This window comes from Ursus arctos, unplaced genomic scaffold (assembly GCF_023065955.2).
Source record: "Ursus arctos isolate Adak ecotype North America unplaced genomic scaffold, UrsArc2.0 scaffold_7, whole genome shotgun sequence".
Lineage (NCBI taxonomy): Eukaryota > Metazoa > Chordata > Mammalia > Carnivora > Ursidae > Ursus > Ursus arctos.
In genome coordinates, this window is record NW_026623089.1 from 39,067,704 (window position 1) to 39,081,111 (window position 13,408).

The following is a 13,408-nucleotide window of genomic DNA, read 5'->3' on the forward strand; positions in this document are numbered from 1 at the left end:
AGGGTCAGGGATAGTCACCCTTTCCCAATTCATTCCCTAGTTTCCCAAGGCTCTGTAGAGCATTTCAATTTCTCCATGGGTCCCTGGTGGGACATGGGAGTTAAGCAGAGACATGGATGGATTATGGTGGGTCAATACAGAGTCTGGTGGCTGAGATGAAAGAATGCACACAGAATAACATAGCTGGGAAAATCCCCGCTGTCTGGAGATATGGCGATGGACCAGGAGTCTGCCATGTCCAAGGAGCTGCATGGGCATTGAGTCAGTGCCCGCAGACCAGACAAGCTGTCACTGAAGACAGCATCACTCACTGGCTATGCCACGGACCTTGTCCTATTGAAAGCAAGAGGCCACCTCAGACCTAATAGAGATCAACACCGAGCATAGGGCGCCTTCCTCCTTTATTCTCCTCTGCCTTGTAAACCCCAAAGTTCAGTCTCAACTCTTGGAGCAACAAGAAACCACGAGAAAGGGGGGGAATCCAGAAAAGGGAAAAATCCTGATGCAACTGGATTTTAAACCTTAAGTGATAAGAATTACGTGTGTTCTGAGTTTATAGGAAAGCAAAAAGATTAAGTGTCTGTAAAAGATAGAATGGGGGTAGGGAGTCAAAAGTTAAACTGTGTTGTAGAAAGCACAAGCTTCATTTTTGCATACCTGTGCTGGATGTCTTTCTTTGTCCCCACCCCCAGCTATCCTGCTCACCCTTGTCCACCCTGCTGTCTGCCCAGCGAGGCGCATCTGTAGGGACTGTATCAATGGTCTTCAGTTGCACTTGGCCAGTGGGGAGCACTGGGAGATCAGAGGGAAGAGAGTGAACTTGGGCTGTTCACTACCCCAGATCCCTCCTTGCACTTGCCTTGGGTTCTGTGTCTTGACTGAGGGTCATGTCCCTTCTCTCAAAGTGATCCTCTCTACAGGACTGTCTACTTCTAGATTCTTGTAACTACTCCGGCATCTCCTCCCTTGTAGCTTACTGTTGGTAACAGCCTTGAAATACCAGTGTCATATTCTATTGTAGCCAATTGAGTAACTTTTAAAAATCTGTTGTTCAATCTCCTCTTCCTTCTTTTTACTGATTTTATTTTCTGCTTGTTTTGTCAATTACTTTGGGAATGTTTTAAAATCTCCCACCACGATTGTGAATTTGCCTGTTTCCACTGGAGTTCTGTCAATTCTTCTTGTGTATATTTTGAGGCTATGTTGTTAGATGTAAAATTTTAGGATTATTGTATCTTCCTAGTGAGATTTTTCTTATTATGAAATGTTCCTCTTTATTTCTCATACTGCTTCTTCCCTCAAAATCTGATGTTAATATAGCCACCTCGGCGTTCTATTGTTGGTGCTTACATGACATGTCATTTTCTGTCCTTCCACCTTCAATCATTGTGGGGCATACAGAGTATGTATTTTGTAAGCACCATGGTCTTCTCCAGTCTGATGATCTGTGTCTTTTAGTTGAAATATTTCTTATATTTACACTTATTGCATTTACCAATATATTTAGGTTTAGAACTATCCTTTTGCCATTCCTGACTTGTTCTGCCCATTCCATGCTCTTGTCCTCTCTTTTTTTGTCTTCTTTTGGGTTAAGTATTTTAAAAAATATTTTGTTCTTTCCCCTTTATTGGGTGGCTTATTACATATCATTTTACTAATTTTGATGGTTACCATAAAGCTTGCAACATGTATCACTGATTTATTAATGTCTACTATAGACTGAGACCTTTACCACTTCTCAGATAATTGAAGGATGTTATTCTTTAATTCCCTCTTCCCCTCCTGCCTTGCGTGTTTGTCGTCATGCATTTTAATTCTACACCCATTCAAATCCCAAGGCATTATTGTTATTGCTTTCTATAGTCAAGAGTCATTTATGTTTGCTTACATTTTTTTCTTTCTGTTTCTTTCTTTCTTTCTTTTTCTTTCTTTCTTTCTTTCTTTCTTTCTTTCTTTCTTTCTTTCTTTCTTCTTTCTTTCTTCTTTCTTCTTTCTTTCTTTTTTTCTTCCTTTCTCATCTCTGCTTCTATCTAGAATCATTTTTCTCTGTCTAAAAGAAACCTATCAATACTTCCTTTAGTGGTTAGTCTGCTGGGGATAAATTCCCTATTTTTGTTTGCCTGAAAATATCTTTATTTTGCTTTCATTTTTGAAGGAAAATTTTGCTGGATATAGAATCCTAGTTCTGCAGTTGATTTTCCTTCAGAACTTTGAAGATATAATTCCATCATCCTCTGGTTTCCATCATTTCTGTTGAAAAGTCAGTGCTTGGTCTTCTTATCGTACCCCCCGAGGGTAATGTGTCTTTTTCCTCCTCTGGCTTCTTTACATATTTTCTCTTTGTCTTTGATTTACTATAGTTTTACTTTGATGTGTGAGGGTGTGGGTTTCCTGGTGTTTATCTTGCTCGAGTTAACCCCCCTTTTGAGTCTATCCTTATTGTTCCATGTAAGAGGTTGGGAAATTGAGCCAGAGCAAGAGGGACGGATAGTTGCTGATAACCCGTTGTTGGATATTTACCAACCCCTTACTGGCAGCATCACACCCTCCTGAAGCCTGCTCCCCCCACCACCCCTTTCCCGTGAGCTTCAATCTTATTCAAGGGATTTTAGTTGAGAATGGAAGCAGTTTATCAGACTGTGAACAGTTTGGGCTGAGAAAGTCTTACAGATCAGCATCACGCTGAGGCTCTTGTGACGATGTCAGATCCAGCACCCCCAGCCACGTATTGATACCTGCTTTTTAGAGACAGTTTTAGAAGAACCATTAAGACCCACCTTCTAGATCAGACTGCCTGATTTCACACCCCAGCTCTTCCACGCTTTCCCCCACTAGCTGTGTGACCTTAGGAGAGTCACTTCTCTATCCCTGGGATGAAAGCTTTCTGTAGTTGTTATTTATGGTGTTTATTATGTGTAAGAGCTGGTCAGTGCCATGTGAACACAAGGGCTGGTAAACACATGACAGACAGCACCACGACGCAGGAAGCCTCCAGTGGCAAAGGTTCACACTGGAGCATCCCTAGGGGCTCTGTGACCTGAATTTGGCAAAATAGTCAGCACCCTCCAGGCCACGTATGTGTGCAGCCTGTGTGGAAGGCCAGGCTCCTAAACCAGCTCGGCAAACATGTTGATGACATACTTCTAAGGAAATGGAGTTCTGCTTTGTCCAAATGAGATCGTGGGACCAGAGGTGTGAGCTACTCACTGTCTCAGCACTAATAGAGTTTCAGTAGCCATTTGGCTTCATTTCTACATCCAGCGGACACTGCAACTCTCATTTCCCCTCCAGCAATTAATAGAAGAGACATCTAGAGCTATTTCGGGGAATGTGAAGAGCCACTCAAAGTGGCCGAATTGTTAGCAGCCATGCTTGGAAACACAACATAGAAGTAATGCTTCATTCCAGGGCAGCCACCCTTCCTGAAGCACCAGGAAACAGATGTTATCCTCAAGCTAACCCTTTTGCTGACTTCATTAATCGTGTTTTTCCTTTCAAGAATCACGGTGTTGTGAAAAGTACTAGTTTTTTTTTTAATGATTTTTTATTATATTATGTTAGTCACCATACAGTACATCCCCGGTTTCCGATGTAAAGTTCCATGATTCATTAATTGCGTATAACACCCAGTGCACCATGCAATACGTGCCCTCCTTACTACCCATCACCAGTCTATCCCATTCCCCCACCCCCCTCCCCTCTGAGGCCCTCAGTTTGTTTCTCAGAGTCCATAGTCTCTCATGTTTCATTCCCCCTTCTGATTACCCCCCCTTTCTTTATCCCTTTCTTCCCCTATGAAAAGTACTAGTTTTGGAGACACACATGCCTAGGTTTGGATTCTGGTTCCCCTTGGTGTTAACAGTGACAAATCCCTCAGTCTTCCCCACCGCACCCCTGAAATCTTCAGTTTGTGCCCCCAACCCTATTGCAAGGACTTCAGGGGGGCCACATGATGAAGAAGAGCTCGTTCCCCAATTCCACCTGCCAAGAAAGCTTCACATGGTTCCTGACTCTCTCTCTTTAAACTTGCAATGTTTCAGGAGAGAAAATGAACAGAAAGGAGGGTCAGGACTATGCACAGCAAGGCGAGAGAGAGAGGGACACCTTGCAACAAGGATCCTGAAGGACAGGTAGGATGGTGAAGGGCCAACCTGAGAGCTATTTTGCATTGGTCATTTCAGATAGCCCAGAGCTTCCGGGTGTGACACCCATAGAGTGAGGTGGTGGGGAACAGGCTGATCATAAGGAGGTCATAGGAAAGATTCATTTAACCTCATCATCTTTCACCTGTGACTGTTTATCTAGGATTCTAGACTTGACCCCAGGTGAATGTTAGCTCTTTTCCCAAATCAAATTCACTTCTGGAATTTGCTTTGAAGAGAAACAGAGGAAGTCACCCAGATATGGGGTTGATACAATATGGGGCTAAGAGAAGGGAGATCTGAGCCAGGCCACCTGTCAACACTGTGACATGGGCGGCTCCTTTCACACATCCGGGCCCCACCAGCTCCAGGTGGGTGGACTTCGGTGTTCTGCAGGGTACTTCCTGCCTGATCAGTCTGCACATCCTCACTCTGGAGGGTTTTCATGAATATCAGTTGCCTGGGGGTTACAGAGCTGATGGGCAAAGTGGCACAAGGAAGACACTGAAGGTGTGGTGACATGGTGGAAACCAATCCTAGCAAGAAATACTTTTAAAGGTGAAGGATGGAACCCATATGAATCATCAAGAGCTCTTCCCTAACCCCACCCAGCCTTGGGACCTTGTCACTTGCCCCCTAAAGTAGTGGGATCTTCATATTATGTTTTCTTCCAGAGCCACACCCCGGATCCCGTGTTGTTCTAGCTAGCACTCACAGAAACCAACCCCAGAAGGCTAGCTCCTAACTGCTGACTCTGACAGATGCATTACTTTTGAGGTCACTCTTTCTGTGCACGCAGCGGCTCTTCAAAAAATCAGAGCTAAAGAGATGTTAGTCCAGCTAAACCAAGATGGTGGATACGATGATAACTCCTTTTATGAACTGCCTTTGAAAATGCTAAATATCTTCCCAGTTGTGCTCCAAAAATCATTTGGTCCCTGTAACCCTAAGCCACACTAAAGATCATAGTTTATTTGCTCTTTGGTCTAAATCTTATCATGGGCTTTTGGCTAAAAGCGATAAAACCTGCCCCAAGCTGCTTGTATTAAGTCCATTCTGGAACTGTTAACAGTTTCCTTCCTCATGGGGAAAACTGGTTCTCAGGAAGGGTGTGAGACTGTGCCTGAGATCTGCCCTTGGTATAGAGAACTGAGCTCAGGTCTCTAGTTTTCTTGCTCAGACAACCTTCTGCCTAGTCTGAGATGACTGACTTTAAACCTACCAGGCTGTCTCCTGCTTTTGAAATGGAAAGCAGTTTCTGCCTACCTGACTCAAAGGCTACTGGGTAAAGTGATAGCTGAGACAATTGTGTGGTAAGCTAGTAACCTCTCTCCTCCCCATTAGCAAATCAGGTTCACAGCCACTGCCTCTGTATCACACCTGCTCCTGGGAAGAAAGGCACGGCAAAGTCCACACTGAAAACCCCTAATTCGAGACCTACACTGCAGTGAATGGCTTGGGGCCCTGGGGGGTGCACGGGTGATCAGAGGAATTGCTGTAGGACTTACGTCCCCCAGGACAGCCCCCTCCACGGTACTCTCCATTGCTGAGGGCCTGGCTCTTGCACTCAAGCTGAGTAGTTGAGAGACTTGTCTTCCATGAAAGCTGTGTGGAGGATGATGGATGTGCCCCCAGGGGACTTCCTGTCCCCAAACAGTTCCAGTTGGTGGCAGTGACCATATAGTAACTTTCAGTTTCTGTAGGTGTTTTTAATGTCTCACCGCCCCACCAGGGGGCATTTACATCAAAGCTGCATCAAAGGGAAAACCCCCATGACAGACCAAACAATGACATTTCCAATCCAGAACACCAGAGAGGTTTCTTCCTGGTGTTCTGGGGTGGGAGGAGGAAGGAGTGCAGCACTAGCAAAATCCAAGGTTTTCTCTGGGCAGAGGAGAGGCCCCCTTCTGGGTGTGGTTGCAAAGCTGGGATGGGAATCCCTTTGCTCTTCTGTCACTCGGCTGAGGGATGAAGCTGGCCAACAGCAGCCAAGAGAGTCTGAGAGCCAGTCCCTGTCCCCCAAGCAGTGTCCAGGGTCCAAGTTGGCCACTAGGCTCTCCTAGTTCCTGGATCTGACTGCATGAATGAGCTCCAAACTTCCCTCCAGCAGCACTGGGGATTTTTCTTGTGAGAAGAGCATGGGCGTGGGAGTCAGCGGGCCAAGTTCCAGTCCTGTGGACCCTGCGCACGCTGCTCAACTCCCTGAGAGTCAGTGTCCTCATGTGGGGAAGGGATAGCAGGGCCCAGAGTCTCCACTCGATACCTTGATATTAGCTGCTTTTATAAACGATGTTTCTGAGAAAATATGGGGGCCCAAGGGAAAGTGTTCTTGCCACCCAGACCCTGAGGGATGGAGAATCCTCTCTGTTAGTTCCTGTGAAAGCTTTGAGGCCCGAGAGACAAATCTTTCTGGAATGTTCACTTCTGTCACAGTGGTTCTTACAGGAAGGGCTGTGGCTTTGTTACGGCTCCTCTTTGAAGGTGGGGTCTGTCTATAATCATGGGATTCTACCTCCCTCCCTGGGCTGAACGTATGTGCCGGGGTCCCGCCGGGGGTCTTGTGCTGACACCAGGAGCAAAGACGGAGGAGACACAGGCTCTGCCATCCTTTCTCCTCAGGGCAGAGAGGAAGGGCCAGGGAGGAACTCTGCTCCCGTGTCTCCTGGGGGGGGGGGGTGGGTCGGGGTGGCCATGGAGAGCCAGCTGCAAGCCTCATGTGCTGCTGTGATGACAAGACCCGGCAGGGAGGCGAAGTGAGGGACAATGTGGGGTTGCAGGGACACAGGGTGACTCTGTCACCAGCACTTGGCTGTCTGTGTCTAGAGAGGAGACTAAGCCAGCCCTGGGGCAGGGCATTGGCGAACCCCCTGTTTCTGGCCGCTGAGGAGGAGAGGTGGGGTGGAGACGACAGCTGGGCCAGGCAGCTGCAGGGGGGCCGTCCCGGAGTTGGCCCTGCCCAGCTCAGGAAGGTGGGAGCACACGAGCGGGCCCGAACCAAGCACAGCTGGATTTGGGACCAGAAGGAACCAGGAAGAGAGAAGCACAGATGTTCCTGCTTCTGAGCAGCTGGAAGCCAGTGAGGCCTGAGGTCAGGGAGACTCGGGGTGAGGAGTTCCTGCCACGTGCCCGACACTGTCCTGGCGTAGTGAGTGAGCATCGGTGTGTGGCAGGGGCCGTCCTCATTGCTCGCGTGTCACCTCACTGTGACCATCACCCTGAGGTTACAGATGAAGAAACTGAGGCCTGGGAGGTTTGGGGACTTGCCTCAGATGACACCGTGTGTTAAGTGGGGGTGTGGAGATGGGGCCTCAGGTAGCGTGGCTCCAGGGCGGAGCTCCTAACCGTGCACACTGCTCCCTCCCCTTTTGGCCTGACACTGCCTCCTGACAACCCGACGGGACAGCCAGGACTCATCCTGCTTCACCTAGACACAGCTGCTAAGGAGCGAGCCAGAGCTCAGAGCCAGCACTGCAGGCTCCGAGGCCCAGGGCTCCTCTCTGGGCCCCAAGAACAGCCTGGACCCCCAGGGTCTCAGCCCCAGACACTTAGGTCATGGCTCAGATTCCAATCTCTCTCTCTCTCTTCTTTTTTCCGGAGCGCTGTTTCTCCAACCCAACAGTGCTCACTTCTTCCTGCCTGTCTGGTTTGGAGGGTGGGCTCTGCATCCTCCCTTAGTGTTCCCCCCACCCCCAACTTTAATTAGAGCTCACAACTGACTCACGATCTTGCTCCTTCCATTGGCTCCCCTGCTGCCCTCTGCTTCTGTCTCAGTTCCTCACAGAGCAAAGGGCCCGAGGAGAGGGTCCGCGGCTTAGAGCTCAGGTAATTGGTGAGGCAAACCTCCGAGCAGAGCGGAGGGTAAGGCGGCCCCTGGCAGCAGAAGAGCCGAGCTGGAAGATGATGCCTGACATGGGAGAAAACTCTTCCCAACTGCTCAGAAGCAGGCGAAGCTCAGAACAGGATGTGATGAGAACAGTAAATTCCAGAGGAAATGACAGAAGGATGCAGATAAGTGGTAGATAATTGTCCCAATTGGGACCTAAGGCAGAAGTTTGACACAAATGGAGCCTTGGTGACTTGCATAAAAGAAAATGGAATAAAATCTTGAAAGTGAGGGGAAAATGCATAAAGCTTCATTGGGCTCAGTGACTGAGAGCTGCTGTGCGTGTTCAACAGGGCTGGATTGAGGTTTTTGTAAGTAGAAGTCACCAGATGGGGGTGGGGAGGGGCGGGGGCTGACGAACTCGGAAGGCAGTTCTCCTAGGAAAACCTCACTAGAAATTCTCCTGGGACACTCTCTCCCCAGAAGAGCCTGCTTGTCCCCTGAGCCTGCGGGTTGGCAGGCACTGGATGGGGCCGAGGGCTCTTTTAGAAGTGGGACGACTGCTGTGGCATTAATGAAAGTTTGGAAAACAGAGAAAAGTTGGAAGGAGGAGACATGGATTCTCCCGTAGGCTTATAGTCCAAACACAGCTATCCCTGTCATTTTGATATGTTTCGTGACAGTCCTTTCTTCTGTGTGGTTTTGTAATCCTGCTGTTTAAACAAATTTTGTAGACCGTTTTCTCCTCAGATGGGCTTTTCCATACTATTACTTTGTAAAAATTACTGTTATTAGTTGCACTCTATCCTACATCCCATCAAGTGTGTGTGTCCTGGTTTGGTATGTTCCTCTTTGAGCTTTTGGGTTATTTCTAGTTTTTCATCGTTAGAGGTATATTGGTGCATTGGGCTATTTTCCATCTTTGAGGTTGTTTTCTTAGACAAGAACTCCAACAGTGCAGTTTGCATGTCAAAGAGCATATCCCCTGTGAACATTTTTGTTAAGAATTACCAACCGACCTTCTCGAGGAGGGCCCCCACTTACCCCGGTTACTATCCAAGGCCAAACGCTGAGCTTCCATCAGATCCCGCTTACAGCAGAGGCTTTGGCTTCTCTTTGCTACATTCCGATCCTGTTCATTTGTTCATTCATTCATTCACTCACTCATTCATTCACTAGTTATTAAAACTCTGCTGTATTCCAGGAATTGCTGTGTGTGTGTCATGGAAACAAAAAAGGATCTGACACATCCCTGTTGCTCAGAGAATTCATGGTGTAGAAGAGAAGGCAGGAAATGGACCAGCATGGTTTGTGTGGGTGGAGGTGGAGGCGGGGGCCATGTTTTTCCGGGTCTGCCACTGCCCAGACCATCTCAGTTCCGCAGCTCTGCTCCCACCAGGCCTAGGTTTCCATTCCCTCACCCCAGTGTCCCCTGGAGCTGCTCCCATGGCCCTCCTTTCAACAGAAGCCCTCTTCTCTTGCTTTCATCCCAGTGCGCCTTGGACCTTCCTGTTCATACCACAGAAACCGCAGCTTCCCTGAGTCCATAACTGCGCCCTGGGCTTCCCAGCCAAACCATCCCACCTTCTTCAGACTGACTGTAGTTGGACTGTCTGACCCATTTTATCTCTTGGTGCTTCCGACTTAATTTTTTTCTGCAACCCAGGGACTCCTACACAAGCTTCCAGAGCTTGTGAGCTGTTTTCTCGATGCATTTCAGTGTCTCCCAAATTTCTCAGCCCCCAGCCTGGGCTGCGGAGAGGATGTTTGGATGCAGGCCGCAGCAGAGTGGCAGAGATATGCAGAAGCCCTTAGCGCACTTCCGCCATCCGCGTGCCACTTGGATGGCCTTCGGGAAAAGATGTGGGCAACAGCCCTTCAGAGAATGCAACAAATGAGGATATTTCAGGGAACAGAAGATTGCTTCTTTGCAGCTTCGTTAGGTGCAAGCTGTTGGCCTGAAGTTTTCATGCTTTTTTTTTTTTTTCATTTTTTTCTGTGTTGTAACCTGCTTTGAGGTAAGAACTCTTCGTTCAGTTTGGTTCCTTTTTTTTTTTTTTTTTTTTTGCGAACTCTTGCACAGAGGCAAAGTTGATAAGAAGGAAGTAGTTTCTCCCCAGTCCCAGAGGACTGTAACGGTAGCACTTTAGCTTGCCTCTAATTACAGCCACCATGACAGTTCATATGTTGTAGCAATAAAAATAACCATAAACCTTACATAATCATTAAAGTTAAGCAAACAGCCCCTCACTGCATCATAATGTACAGGTAGTTGCTAATAATCCGGGAACAGCATTGGGGCATTCAAGGAACATCTTTCCTATCTCCACAGTTTCTTAAACAACTTTAGAGACATATTTTTATTAAGTATATGCAAGGCAGATGATCTTAAACCTCAAGAAGAGTGTGCATAATAATTGTGTACTCTTCTAATGCTCTCCAAAGACCTATTCAGAGTCCATTCTGAAAGACAATAATATATCAAGAAGTTCTGCAAACTTCCTCCTAATGAAGACATGCCAATTTGAGACCAAGAATGTGGCCTCAAAGGACAAAATAACCACCGCTCTCAGTCTCTCGGTGTTTTGCTACTTTATTTCAGAGTGATTCAAAATCTAATTAAATTTCTAAACTCTAATGAAATTACAGAAGAAAAATCATTTAGGATTATATTATGTACAATTACTCACAGCTGAAAATTACAGTTACCCTTTTTCACCAGGACGGAGTCTCCCTTGTTATTTATCCAGCATATAAATCTGACACTTCTTCCACTATTTACAGGTTGGAGGTAAAGCTGAATTAATTAAATGTATATATCCTGAGCTGCAGCAGATAGGTGGGGAGGGAGTCAAGGAGAGAGAGGGAGAGAACATGTTGGCTGATATTCCCTTATGCAAGAAAGTCTAAGATTGGACGAATGAAGACTGCACTCGATTCCTTCTAGCAGGTGAGATGCTCAGAGTCTGGGATCTCTTACGAGCAGAAGCATTGCACATCGAAGAGGAGGTCAAAGCCTTAGATGATGAGCTTAGGGTGTGCGATGTTCATCTCAAGTTCTGTTTGGCTTTGAGAATCTTAGCTTATTTTTCTGTGGATGAGAGAAGACCTTGCCACCAGAAATTTGCTTAGGAATGGTGGCCTGAATTTCTATTTTAAAAGGATTCAATAACTTAGTCAATCAAGGCTAATATAAATAATAAGAGACTCTTTCGAGTTTCTAGCACTGGTTAGCAATTTCACGAAATCTATCTGCTCAAAATCTTTCGTTTCTGTGAATAGAGAGCTTTGAGGGATGTGCTTCCATATTCACGAGTTTTGTCTTGCACGGCAACAAGTTTGGCTTTAGAAGAGTTGAACTTCTGGGAATGTAGACTAATTTGGATCTTTCCTCTCAGTAAGAATGAGTGGAAAAGCTAGATAAAATATGTATTTTTAAACATCTCTTGAAATTTATCAGAGAGCTATCAAGGTATTACAACATAAGAAGAAACGTAAGAAAAAGATACGGGAGAAGAAACTCCAAATGAACCTGGAATTTGAAAAGGTTTTCTTCCAGAGACATCTTTCCATCCCTGAAGAGGTGGCTGACAGGCAAGAAGTGGGAAAAGCTCTCAATAGCTTTGAGGGGATAGAACTCAGAACCTACTAAGGAAGAGGAAACCTAGTAACACTCCTAACTTTGAGTCAGGATTTTCAAAGCCTAATCCCTGGGAGAAATGATAAACCAGAAATAAACTGGCTCTCAAAAGGACTGAAGTCCAGCCTTCATTCATCTTAATCTCTGGTATTGTATTTAAGTGCTGCATTTTTTTGCTAGTGAATCTTGGAAGATTTTCAAAAGCAATGTAAATCCATTTGCAGGAAGATAAGATTAGCCTAGGTTTTAAAGTATTCTATTTCTCTGATTTTTCATAATATCAAGGACTCAATAAAAAATGGGCATATGAAAAGATAATAAAACTCAGGGGGGGGGGACAAGAGAAGCAATAGACAGTAGAAACAGACCCATAGTTAATACAGGAAATTGAGCTATCAGAATATAGACTCTGAAAGAACTTTACTTACTCTGTTCAAAGAAATCACAGATAAGATTGTGAATTTTGTCAGAGAACTAGGAATTATAAAAAAGATTCAAATAAAAATTCTAGAACTGAAAATTACAGTAACCAGAATTAACTCAACAGATTATACACATCTGAAGAGAGAACTGATGAACAGGAAGATAAGTCAGAAGAAAATAGTTATACTGAAGCATGGGAAGATGAAGAGCACAGAAGATACTATAACAAACATAGTGGATACACTGAGATATTCTAAAATATGCATAATTAGAGTACCAGAAGGAGAGCACAGACAGAATGAAACTGAAATAATATTTGAAGGGATAGTGGCTGAGGATTTTCTAAAACTAATGAAAAACATCAAGCCACATATTGAAGAAGTCCTAAAAGCTCTAAGCAGGATAAATCAAAAGAAAACCACAGTTAGGCAAAATAGAGTGAAACTGGTAGAAAGAAAAAAAGCAAAGGGAAGGCTTCTAAGCAGCAAGAAAGAGAAGGAAAGAACAATAATAAAATAGATGGCCAGGGATGGATTTCTGCGACACCGAAGAAGCTGAAATTCCAGGCTCCTCACTCACATGAGGCCCTTCTGAGGCATCTGCTTACATGGTCATAGGTTTTTAAAAAAACATATTAGTAAGATATTTTAATGTTAATTGATCGACTGCTCTTTTTTTTTTTTTTTTTAACTCCAATTTCCCACTATATATTAGCTACTTTGATGGATGGTGTTAGAATCGTTCCAGGATTTTTGGAGATCACATCAAAGGGAAGTTGAGTTAGGAATTCATCTAGTTTGGTTTAATAGAATATAATTATGTGGCTCATGGTCACTTTCGCAGACACCATGATAATACATGAACAGTTTTCAGTAGTACTCTTTCCTGCTGATTATGACGACCTGCCAATGACACAAAGGTGTAAGGTTAAAGGTAGCATCTTAGCATAAGTATGCTTATGGTGGCCGTGCCGGAAGTGTGAGGGTGGTAGAGAAAAACAAGCAAGCGAGCAGACAAACTAAAGATTTGAAACATACAGAAGCCAGAAGCAAGTCTGTAAAATATTCTCCCAAATCTTGTAGCTCATATATGAAAGAAACTTGATATGGATTTTCCCAATTTGACAACATTCATAAACTTCTTATTGCATTACTAATAAAGGATGACGCTAAAGAAATTTTTATAAACAATTGGTAACAAAAAATAAATTTCAAACATGCTGGAGGAAACTTTACTCTTAAAAAATAGTTACCGTATGAAGAGACACCAAAGAACTTACTGCAAAAAAAAAAATTGGTTTCTCGAGATTCCTGATGCTTATAGTATTTTTAGATTTTATAAATTTGTATTTTTTTGTGATTTTTCTCTTATTCTAAATAA